Genomic DNA, 12421 nt, shown 5'->3' with positions numbered 1-12421 from the left:
ACTGTAACCATCCCCAGAAAGGGAAGTAACGCATGGATTGGATGTGTTGTAAGCCACTGAAAAAGAAAGAGGTTGTGTGTGTTATAGCACTCATTTCAGACTTCGATAAAGTGAACAATTTTTATTAAAGGGCCTATAAACGAATTAATGACTCGTTCTGCAAGGACACGTCTCTTGAACATATTGTTCAGTAAGCAGTCAGCAATCTAAATTAACTGGTAACAAAAAACAGGGTGCACAGAATTCAAGGTCTACACAGTAGGGGAATAAAGCCAGCAACAAGTCTTAAAACAGCAACTGGCTAGCAAGGAATAGCTGCAAGTGCTGAAATGTATCTGCTGTGCATCCAACCCAAATCAGAACTGTTTGCTGGATAATTGCATGTGTGACATTGTTGATGGTCAGCACATTTTGTCTTTGTGACCAATTGCTCACCATACAAGTGAGTGCTTGCCCCATGAATTTCATGTACCAGCTGAAAGTTATATATGGAAATGTAATTATAAACATTACCCATCCGAGAAGTTGTCTGAAATGAAAACCTTACCTCTGCAGAGGTTTTGAAAACCAACCCAAAATTTCAAGACCAAACAACACATCCTACCTTGCTGATCCATGCTCTTAAGCACCAAGTGCATACATACCAAAAAGATGGTTGATAAGGCAATGAGAAACAACCAGCAGTGTATATTTTTCTGGACCACTGCCAAAACATCAAAAGATCTGAATCCAGACACCATCAAAACTGTAAGTAACAGTGTAGTCTTTGGCAGTATTCTTCAGAGCAAGGCACCTTGGTGTGATATGGGATATGTTTGTGTTAAAGTGTAACATTCTTGGATGCTTTGGCACACTATGGTGCTAGAAATGTTATTTTTAAAAAACATTTCAGGGATTAAGGTCATGGAATATTGAAGTTCCACAAAAATAAATTGGGTGTACTGCAAACACAAGGTTCCAAATCTGCTGAACGGCCTTTTCTACCGACTGGGACAATAGGGAGCATCGGTTCCATTCTGTCTTCCAAACATGGTGGATCCCTGTTATACGCAATGTTAGAATAGTCAGCTTTATACAAGACTTACCTGCTACAAGACCAGTTGTACCACTAGATCATCAATAAACAATACTGAGATTTGATAATTTGCCTACCAAGATTGCATGCGTGACTGAAAACTTTAGAACACTTATCAAGTGCCAGCCAAGTGACCAAAACAGAATGCAACTCAGATTTATTTTTAGGTCAAGAGAAAAGCACAATTAGTGGGATGGCTCCTTTCAAGTGCTGGTGGAAGTTTGATCAAGCATGTTTGGGCAAGTATAGAACTGGATCCTCGCTCTGCATCTCTTTTCAAGTTAAAAAAAATTAAATAATCAAAACTGCATAATTTTGACTTTATACATTAACTTTACATACATTATATTTAATTTTTTCTAAGCACAATTACACTCAGGTGGGTTAGAAGCAAACTATTAAGAATTGAGCATCCATTTTCAGGACAAGTATTTTTATTTTATTAGAAATCTGTGAAATCTCCAGATACAAATAAAATGCTAACACTTGTTAAGTTCTTTTGGAAAAGCTACACAATCATCAAAATGTATACATTCCAAAAAACAGATTTGCTGAGAAGTGCAATAAAATTTCTCATGTTCCCCAATTGTAATTCTTAAATTTAGATAATTATTGCTTGTCTGGTAAGCACAGTCCTTATTACTTGATGCAAGTGATGAATGAGAACATTACAGTTGTTGTGGGCGTGAATGTCTCAAGTCAGTGGAGATAACCCCCTTTTCATTATTAAAAACATTTTTGGGAGGGAAATGAAAGTACTTTCAATATAATTTTATGTCACCCACTAAGTTTAAGAAAATATTCTCATTTTGTTTACTACACAGCGGAAATACAACTACGTTTATCTATTGCTCAGACCTTTCTGGAGACCTGTCATCTCATAATTTCAGATGTTCAATCTACAAGGGGGGCGAATCTATCAAGTGTCTCTCACTACGGGAGCAGGTATTGGTATCTCAAAGAAAGTACTGGTATCCAACACCAAGTAGAATGTCAATTTCCTTTTCCACAGGAAGATATCAACTGTCCATATCAGCAGAGCTGCTCCCTTCCAGACAGAATAAAAAAGGCAAATCTCCAGCAAGTTCCATAATTGATAAAAATGGTTATATTTCTTAACAGGTTAAAATACATGGGCGGTTCTACACAAAAAGGCCTGCTCCCACATTACCTAGAACTAGGTAGATGATTGGTGATTAGAACCTGTTTTGTTCAGTGCAGTACTTTTCCAATAGATGCATCTTTCCAACTTGACAATTTTACCAGAAATCTTTTGGGATACATATACATCAGTACATAAAATGTTTATATAAATCTAATAAATGTTTTGTATTTGCATGAACGAAGGGTTCCTTAAGTGCTGATTGGACAAGCAATGACCAATCAGAATGCAAAACCAGCCATGACAGTTCCTACTATATGCACCTGTGAGACACCATCTGCAAAACTGGGACTGACAACAGCACCAGATGGATATTGCAACCTGACTTCAGAACGGCAATGGATAACATTTGTATCCCAACCTCCAATGGCACCAAGACAAACATAAGAAACCAGCAAATATTCTTCAAACCTGTCTACCACTGACCAGCCTTCACAGTCCAGAATCTGCAGTGCCCATGAACAATACCACAGAAGATCAACTAGGCAAGATCAACAATATGGGCTCAAACAGCTTTAAAGAAAGAAAACTTACACATGGCAGACATTTTGTACACAGCAAAATTCCATAAATAGCAATGAGACAAGTATCTATTTTTGGTGGTATTGATTGAAGAAACATTTGCCAGGACAGTGGAAGTCCTTGCTCTTCTTCAAATCGATGCATAGGACCTTGAACAACCATCTGAACCACTGGAACAGGCAGATAGGGCCTCGGTTTAGTGTCTCCTCTGAAGAACTCCCTTAGCCTAGATTGCATATCCAAGTCATGAAGGGGACTTTTAACCCACAACTTCCTTCGAGGCAAGAGTGCTACCACTGAGCTAAACCGACACTTCCAAAAAACCTTGTAACTCAAATTTTTTGAAGCCATTTTTTTTTCTTATCCAACTATTTCTTACTCTTTTCCCCCACCCATAGTCTACCCTAACCAGCATGAATATCAAAATCGCTAATTTTTGTCTTCTCTACATCAATGTTTGTCCTAAATGTACATCACTGTTCCCTATCACAAATAAAATGAAACTAGGGAGTTTGAAAAATCCAATTTTTTTTATTCGTTCATGGGATGTGGGCGTCGCTGGCGAGGCCAGCATTTATTGCTCATCCCTAATTGCCCTTGAGAAGGTGGTGGTGAGCCGCCGCCTTGACCCGCTGCAGTCCAAATCTGAACTAGAACTATCAACTAAAACAGCCCCTTTAGGGCTGTTGAAATTACAACTGAAACAAACACAACTGGGGCCTAAATTGTAACTTTATTGGCAGGCCTTCTGTTTGCCTCCTCCTACGCCTACAGGTTGGTTTTTCTTTTCAAAGGGAAACTTTTGGATCCAACTTTTTTTTTACCCACTGTGAGTAGCCATCTAGTTAGGCCACAAGTATAACCACTAAAACGTAAACTCAGACTGCTTGCTGAAATTGCATAGAAACCCAGAGCATTCCCGGACCCCTTTCCAGCGTGCAGTCACCCATATATGATTATGTAATTACAACTTCAAAGGCATTGTGTCAACTTTTCTCTATTTTTAAATAGGTAATAAAATATCAACAATCTCTGAAAAGTAAATGCAAGCATAAAATGTAGATGAAATTATAAAATGAATCAGTGCCTAGAACTAGATTCTGCACTGTATGTTATATCAAAAGTTGGAGCATGGAATTTCTCTAATTACAAATTTAACCTAGAACATTGTACCATCGTAATCCATGCACAGATACATCGTTGTCTGGGAATTATCAAGGAAACTTGGGTAAACAGGACAATGTACCAGTTACAAAGCAACAACCAGTTCCCTGGCGTTGGACAGACATGTTCTCATGCCTGCCAATTCTAATATGTAACAGAACACAAGACTTGGCCTCTGATTTTCCTTTCTAGTCAAAGAAAAGCAGATTGTTTCCACTTGTTGCCTTCCACCTTAAAAATAATACTGCAAGGATCACGAATTCCTTGTCCGGGTGATGCGGTACAGAAACCCAATTTCTTTAAGACTAGTCGAATGAAAATTGTACTGTTTTGACTATCTTAGTGTTAAATATCTTAACAGACGTGCTTTAACAAAAATATATTATTTTCCATAATGATGTTGAAGTGTGAAGTGATGCATTTTAGAAGAATGAGAAGTAACAATATAAACTAAATGGTACAATTTTAAAGGGGGTGCAGGAACAGAGCAGCCTGGGGTTTTACATACACAAATCTTTGAAGGTGTCAAGTTGAAACGGCTGTTAAAAAAGCATACGGGATCCTTGGGTTTATAAACAAGAAGCATAAAGTACAAATGCAAGGAAGTTATGCTAAACCTTTATAAAATCACTGGTTCAACTCCAGCTGAAGTATTGTGTCCAAATCTGGGCACCACACTTTAGGAAGGATGTCAAAGCCTTGGAGAGGAGGCAGAGAAGGTTCACTAGAATGGTACCAGGCACGAGGGACTTCAGTAATGTGGAGAGATTAGAGAAGCTGGGATTGTTCTCCTTAGAGCAAAGGGTTATGGGGAGAATTAATAGAGCTGTTCAAAATTATTTGGATTTTTGATAGGAGTAGATGGGGAGAAACTGTTTCCACTGGCAGGAGTGCAATTGGCAAAACAACTAGAGGGGAGATGAGGAGAAATGTTTTTATGCAGCGAATTGTTATGATCTAGAATGCACTGCCTGAAAGTATGGTGGAAACAGATTCGATAGCAACTTTCAAAAGTGATTTGGTTAATACTCAAATGGGGAAAAAATTACAGGGCTATAGGGAAAGTGCAGGGTGGTGGGACTAATTGGTTAGCTCTTTCAAAGAGCCAATACAGGCACAATGGGCTGAACAGCCTCCTTCTATGCAGTATGATTCTATAAAATGACAATTCTTAACCCCGCAGTCCTCTTTGCTTTAAAGTTTCACTATTCTTTCACCTACCTGGGTTCTGACTTAGTCTACCACTATCTCTTTCATCGCCTTGAAATATTCTCTATTATACATGAATAGTACCCACTTCAGACATTCAGAAGCCTAATGGTTTAATAGAAAGCACCTGTCATACAGGCCAAGAATATTGAAATTTCCTGCATATTTGAAGCATAGTTTACCAAATTTACTCGTCACTGTTTGAAGTGAATTTATGAATGTTGGGTATGACCATCCTTATAAAAAAGAAAAACTGTACCAAATGTGTCACTTTATTGGTTAATGTGATGACACTATGTTAGTCATTAGAATTTATTTGCTGGATGATTGACCATTCCCAGAGGCATCACAAGTATCTGCAGTATTCAAAACTCTGCATTCAAACTAAAAACAGCAAAACACAAAACTAGAAAGTAAATTTATGTATCTATTAACAAAAGTCTATCCCCACCATTACAATGTAGTGTAATTGTCAAGCATGAGAGAAAATGGCGGAATGTATAGAAGTTAGCAAATTTGCACATCATGCAAGAAATCTTATGAGGCAAACACCAAATTTTCTGAATCCCCTTCTCCCTGCGCTTGGCCAACTTCTCCCTCAGTCTTAATTTCCTTACCCACATTAATCTCTCAACCTCTCCTCACAGTAAATTTTAGTCTCCCCTACCCTTTGTAGACCCTTTATAGTGCCATTGGGAGTTAAAATCAATCCTTCATTGCTACAGTTCAAATAAAAAATCCTCTCCAGTTCCTGTCAGCATCCTCAAAATGTCATCACCTTCCAAGCTTTCAGAATCTTCTCCTCACTCCTGCCTATCTCTCTACAGTTCCTCAATTCCTTTACTTCACCTTTCCTTTCAATCATTTTCTATTTCTACCTTCTATAGTTTCTCATTAACCCTTCTGATTCAGTCCTTTATTTACCCACCTCCTCTTGATTTTAGTACTGATCAGCTCACCTGCCCCTAGTTTCTTTTTCCCTTTCCCCTCCCCACTCTTCTTTTGCCAATTTTTTCTAATCTCCAGAAGGTGCGGATTCTTGCTGGGATATGTTCCCGTGAGCACTGGCAGCTCTTCAGTACCTCACCCAAGTGGCAAATTCTTCTTGCAAGAGCCTAGATAGCAAGTCAAGAGGTAATTTGGCTGTGGGGAGCATCAGACAAGTGTTTTCCTCACGTGGCATCCATCTACAGTCACTTTGCAACAGGACTTACTGGACAGCATTTAAGAGTTGAAACATTGACCAGTGTGCCCCCTCCCAGGTCCGGTGTAATGAGGCCAATTGTAGTGCTCCAACTGATAGGAGTCATCTCACTACAGGCCAGGAAAACAAACCTAGGACCTTCTGGTCTCTATGGCCTAATACTACACCTTCACTTTATCAAGGGAACCAACTCTTCCGTTTCTTAATGCCTCATTTCTCTATTTTTAAAAAATCTCCTCCTGTCCCTTTACTTTCCTGTAGGTTTACTATACATTTTCTCTTCCCCCACCTCATCCACCTGCTGGTTTCATTCCACTCCTACCAATTTCTTAGTCCCCATCTGTCACCAGCCTCATTAACCTTCCTTTCTCCCCGCATGAGTTTGTCATCCTCTCACTAGTCTTTTCTCCCCATTTCCATTGTTCTATCTTCCCTCTTTCTCTTCCCCCAGTAACGTATTCCCCTCGCACCTCTACTAATTCTTGATCGATCTTTCTTCCTCCTCGAACAGACTGCTTAATTTCCCTACTTCTCTTTCCCATTTCATTTATTCCTCCCTATCCTCTAGTTCCTTATTATTTCTTTTCCCCATTTTCTATTCCATCTCTCCTCTCTGCTAGTTTCCCCTCCCCGTGTTCCTTAAGGTGGCAGATAGAGTATAATGTGGGGAAATGTGAAATTATCCACATTGGTTGGAAGAATAGAAAAGCAGAATATTCTGCTTTAAGAGTCTAGAAATGTTGGTAGTCAGAGGGATTTGCGTGTCCTTGCACACAAATCACAGAAAGTTAACATACAAGTACAGCAATTAGGAAGACAAATGGTAGGTTATACTCCAACCCCCCTTGCAATAAAAGCTAAAAGGAGGTCTTGCTGCAATTATATGGGGCCCTGGTGAGACCACACCTGGGAAGCACTATGTACAGTTTTGGTCTCCTTACCAAAGGAAGGATATACTTGCCCTAGAGGGGATGCAACAAAGGATCGCTGGATTGATTCCTAGGATGAGAGGGTTATCCTATATGAGGAGAGACTGAGTAGAATGGGCCTATATTCTCTGGAGTTCATAAGAATGAGAGGTGATCTCATTGAAACATCTAAAATTCTTAGAAGGCTTGACGGGGTAGATGCTGGGAGGCTGTTTCCCCTAGCTGGAAAGTCAAGAACTAGAGGTCATGGTCTCAAGATAAAGGGGTTGGCCATATAGGATATGAATCTTTGGAATTCTCCACCCAAAGGGCTGTGGATGCTCAGTTGTTGAGTATATTCAAGACTGAGATCGATGGATATTTGGACACTAAGGGAATCAAGGGATACGACGGGAAAGCAGAGTTGAGGTAAAAGATTAGCAATGATCTTACTGTATGGCAGAGCAGGCAGCTCCTATTTCTTATGTTAATGCACCCCCACCCCTGACTTCTTATTGCTCCCCCTCTTTCCCCATTTCATATTCCTCATGTCTTGACCTCTCCCATTTCTTATTTCTTCCTCTGTCCCACTCCCACAATTTCTTGTTCACCCCTTTCATTCTCTCTTACCACCCTAGTTTAATACAACCTTTCTCTCCTCACTCGCCCACCCGATTTTCTTATGCCTCCGTTTTGCTCACTATTTCCCATGTTGTTTCCCCGCCACTACCATTTCTTATGCACATCCCTTCCCCTCCCCTTCAATATGGATGACTTTCCCCTCCACTTTCTTCTTCCCTCCTCAGCTTCTTACTTTTCCCCGCTGCTCTCTCGCCCTCCCACTCGTGCCTCACCCACTTTCTGCTATTAAATTACTTCTCTGGTGCTCTCCCATCCCTATTTATTGTCCCTCCCACCACTGTAGTTTCTTATTCCTTTCCTGTACGCTTTTTATCCCCCACCCAACCGGTTCGTCTTTTTCTTAAAATGTTGTTTTCTTTTGAGTACTTTTTAAAATCTGAGATTCCTTATTTTCTACCTCCCCCCGCCCCGCAAAAAAAAATCTCAGGATTACATCTTCTACAGGAGGTGTATTATTTTCTCTGCGTTTTTCTGCAGATTTTTTTTCGTTCACTACAAAATGGCGCCGACTCCGGCCGCGAAGATAACAAACTCCCCCTCCAGTGTCAGCCGGACATGGCGGCTCCGGATTGTTTTTATATAAGAATGAGCCTGGCCAGAAGCGTCTCTCTCCCCCATATTAACCCCGGTGCCCGCTAAAATCGGTCTCGCGGTCGTTTCCCCTCAGTTTCTGCTCCATTTCACTTCGCCATTCTCCTCCCGCTTTCTTACCTCGAGCAGCACGTCCCTCCGACCAAACGGTGTGCGCACGCGCAACTCGCTTCGGGCCCCCGCGACGAACCGCTCCGACAGAGCGATGTACGCCTGCGCCGCTCATTCAAGGCTGCGAGAACCTGCTCCAACACAGCAAAATGCGCATGCGTTTCTCATTCACGCTTACCATATACTACTTTGATAAAGCAATCTACGCATGCGCCTCTCCGCTGGGCGCCCCAGAATGCACCATTGCCTGTACGGCAGATTTTCGTCCCATACGACGTCAATTACGTACGCATTTGAGTTGCTTCTTGTTGCTAGGCATTCGTGTTGACTTTGGGATGCTTTCGGGAATTGTAGGTTTCCGAAGCAGAAATTATTGTGAATCCTACAATATTTAATCAAAAACAATTGCAGTGATTCATCCGATAATTATATTGTTTGCCATTTTATGTCATTTCTTTTTACTTTGTTTAGTATGCACAGGATTTGAAAATATAATTGTTTTATAGAATCATAGAGCACAGAAGGAGGCCATTCGGTCCGCCCTGCCTGTGCCGGCTCTTTGAAAGAGCTATCAAATTTAGTCAGAGTCCCTCGCTCTTTCCCCATCACCCTGCAAATTAGTCCTCTTCATCTGAAAGTTCCTCTGGAATTTGCTTCCACCACACTTTCAGATAGTGCGTTCCAGAGCTTTAACAAACCTATGTGTGAAAAAAATTCTCCTGATTTCCCCTCTAGTTCTTTTTCCAATTATTTTAAATCTATGACCTCTGGTTACCTATCCACATGTTTCCACGGAAACAGTTTCTCCCTACTTGCTCTATCAAAACGCCTCCAATTTTGAACACCTCGACTAAATCTCCCCTTAACCTTCTCTGCTCCAATGAGAACAATGCCAGCTTCTCCAATCTCTCCACATGACTGAAGTCCCTCATCTGGTATCATCCTGGTAAACCTCCTCTGTACCCTCTCCAAAGCCTTGACGTCCTTCTTAAAGTGTGGTGCCCAGAATTGTATACAATAACCCACCTGAGGCCGAACCAGTGATTTGTAACAGTTTAACATGACTTCCTTGTTTTTGTATTCAATGCCCCTATTTACAACACCAAGTATCCCATACGCTTTCTTAACCATCTCATCAACTTGCCCTGCCACCTTCAAAAATTTGTGAATATGTAACCCCAGGTCCCTCTGCTCTTGCACCCCCTCAGAATCGTACCATTTAGGTAGGCTGGCGAAATTGGCAGACAGATGGTAGATGCAATTTAATGCGGCTAAGTGTGAAGTGATGCATTATGTTGTTCCTCCCATAATGCATCACTTCACACTTAGCCGCATTAAATTGCATCTGCCATCTGTCTGCCAATTTCGCCAGCCCACCTAAGTCCTCCTGAAGTCTGCTACTATTCTCCTCACTATTTATCACGTTGCCAAGTTTTGTATCATCCACAAACTTCAAAAGCGTACTCTCTATACCCAAGTCCAGGTCATTTATATATAACAGAAAAAGCAATGGTCCTTATACCAACCCCTGGAAGACCCCACTGCATACTTCTCTCCAGTCATAAAAACATCCATTCACCACCACTCTCTGCCTCCTATCCCTTAGCCAATTATGTACCCAAGTTACCGCTGTCCCTTTAATCCGGATCTGTTGGGCCGAATGGAAACATGTGGATCAGTAATCAGAGGTCATAGATTTAAAATAATTGGAAAAAGAACTAGAGGGGAAATCAGGAGAATTTTTTTCACACATAGGTTTGTTAAAGATCTGGAATGCACTATCTGAAAGAGTGGTGGAAGCAGATTCCATGGGAACTTTCAAAAGGCAATTGGACATGTAGATGAAGAGGACTAATTTGCAGGGTTATGTTGTACATTCTATGTAATTCTATTTTCCGAATAAGTCTGTTATGTGGTATTTTATCAAATGCCTTTTGAAAGTCTATATTTACATCTTCTGCACTACCTTCATCAATGCTCTCTGTTACTTCATCAAAGAACTCAATCAGGTTAGTCAGACACTATTTGCCTTTAACAAATCCACGCTGGCTGTCCCTTTTTAACCCATGCTTCTTCAAGGGAGAATTAATTTTGTCCTTGACAATGGTCTCTAATAGTTTTCCACCAATGACATTAGACTGATTGGCCTGTAGTTATCTGGTTTATCCCTCTCCCCTTTTTTGAACAGGGGTGTAACATTTTCAATCCTCCAGTCCTATGGCACCACTCCCAAATCCAAGAAGGATTGAAAGATCATGGCCAGAGCTTCTGCTATCTCCAGCCTTGCTTCCCTAGGATGCATCCCATCTGTACCAGGTGACTTATTAACTTTGAGTGATGCCAATCTATTTAGCACCTTCTTTCTATCTATTTCTATCCTATCCAATATTTTGACTTCCTTCTCCTATACTAAAACATTAACTTCATCCTCTTCTTTTGTGAATACAGATGTAAAGTACTCATTCAGTACCTCAGATATGCTCTCTGCCTCCACAAGAAGATTCCCTTTCTTGTCCCTAATCAAAGCCATCATTCCTTTTGCATGTTTAAAAAGGATCTTTGGGTTACCTTTTATGTTAGCTGCTAATCTTTTCTCATATTTTCTCTTTGCCCTTGTCATATCCTTTTTCAATTTCCCCCTGCATTCTCTGTATTCTGCCTGGTTTTCTGTTGTATTCTGTACCTGACATTTGTCATAAACCTCCTTTTTCTGTTTTATTTTAACCTCTATTTCCTTTGTCATCCAGGGAGCTTTAGCCTTGGATGCCCTATCATTCCTCCTTATGGGAATATGCTTGGTTTATATCTGAACTATCATTGCATTGAAGGTCTGTCATTTACTGTTTTTGGCCAATCTTTATTTCCAGTCCACATGTGCTAGATCCCTTCTCAAATCTCTGAAATTGGCTCTCTTCTAGTTGGTTATTTTCACCTTTGATGTTTCTTTGTCCCTTTCCATAACTACTTTAAACCTAATTATATTATGATCACTATTACCCAGATGTTCTCCCACTGAAACACATGCCCTTCTTCATTCCCAGAACTAGATCCAGCACTGCTTCCTTCCTCATTGGGCTAAAAACATATTAAGACATGGCTAGGTGAAAGCAATGGGACAGAAATTCACCTAAGAGGCTACAAGGGATTCAGAAAGGATAGAGTAGGTCAAAGAGGAGGTGGGGTTGCTATTTGTTCGGTGAGAAACGAACTGCTCGAGAAATACTTGATTTTGCCTCATTAGGTACAGCTGAGGCTATCTGGGTTCAAATGGACCAAGATTATGGGCACGGACAATTATTGGTAATTGTTATAGACCCCCAGGTCAAACACTTGAACATGATGAGATACTATGGAAACAGATTTCTAAAGCCTCAAAAGTTTGACGAGTGACTTTAATTTTCCTGGAATTCAGTGGCATAATGGTTTACCCTTTGTTGTAGTGGGAGGTGCAGCTGAAAAATTTGTTGAAAATATACACGACTATTTCCTGACTCAACATGCCAATGAAGTCACCAGGGATGATAATATATTAGATCGAGTATGATACAGCACAGAAGGAAGCCATTCGGCCCATCGTGCCTGTGCCAGCTCTTTGAGATAGTCCCACTCCCCTGCTCTTTCTCCACAGCCCTGTAAATTTTTTCCCTTCAAGGTCTGAACAATAAACGACAGGTCCTGAGAAGTTGGTGCTAAAACCAACAAAATTGTATCCACTGGAGCTCAATCCAATAATAGTGATTTTTTTCTCCCTGCGGTTAAACTCTACTTTCGCCACCCTAAGCCGTGCGAATACTCTCACTGTGCATGAGAGCTTTTCAGTCACATTTTTGAAA

The 12421-nt window shown here is 40.7% G+C and overlaps 1 protein-coding gene across 3 annotated transcripts in view; it reads right to left on the bottom strand.

Moving 5' to 3' along the window:
* LOC137332559 (matrin-3-like) overlaps positions 1–8668 on the bottom strand; it is a 44917-nt gene extending 36249 nt beyond the window's left edge. For all 3 annotated transcript variants that reach the window (XM_067996477.1, XM_067996478.1, XM_067996480.1), the window contains exon 1: positions 8598–8668. The gene's annotated coding sequence lies outside the window, so the exon portion shown is untranslated. The remainder of the gene's footprint in view (positions 1–8597) is intronic.
* Between the last annotated feature and the right edge of the window lie 3753 nt (positions 8669–12421).

The sequence above is a fragment of the Heptranchias perlo genome, chromosome 14 (assembly GCF_035084215.1).
Source record: "Heptranchias perlo isolate sHepPer1 chromosome 14, sHepPer1.hap1, whole genome shotgun sequence".
In the NCBI taxonomy this organism is placed as follows: domain Eukaryota; kingdom Metazoa; phylum Chordata; class Chondrichthyes; order Hexanchiformes; family Hexanchidae; genus Heptranchias; species Heptranchias perlo.
This window is presented reverse-complemented; position numbering and strand designations above follow the sequence as displayed.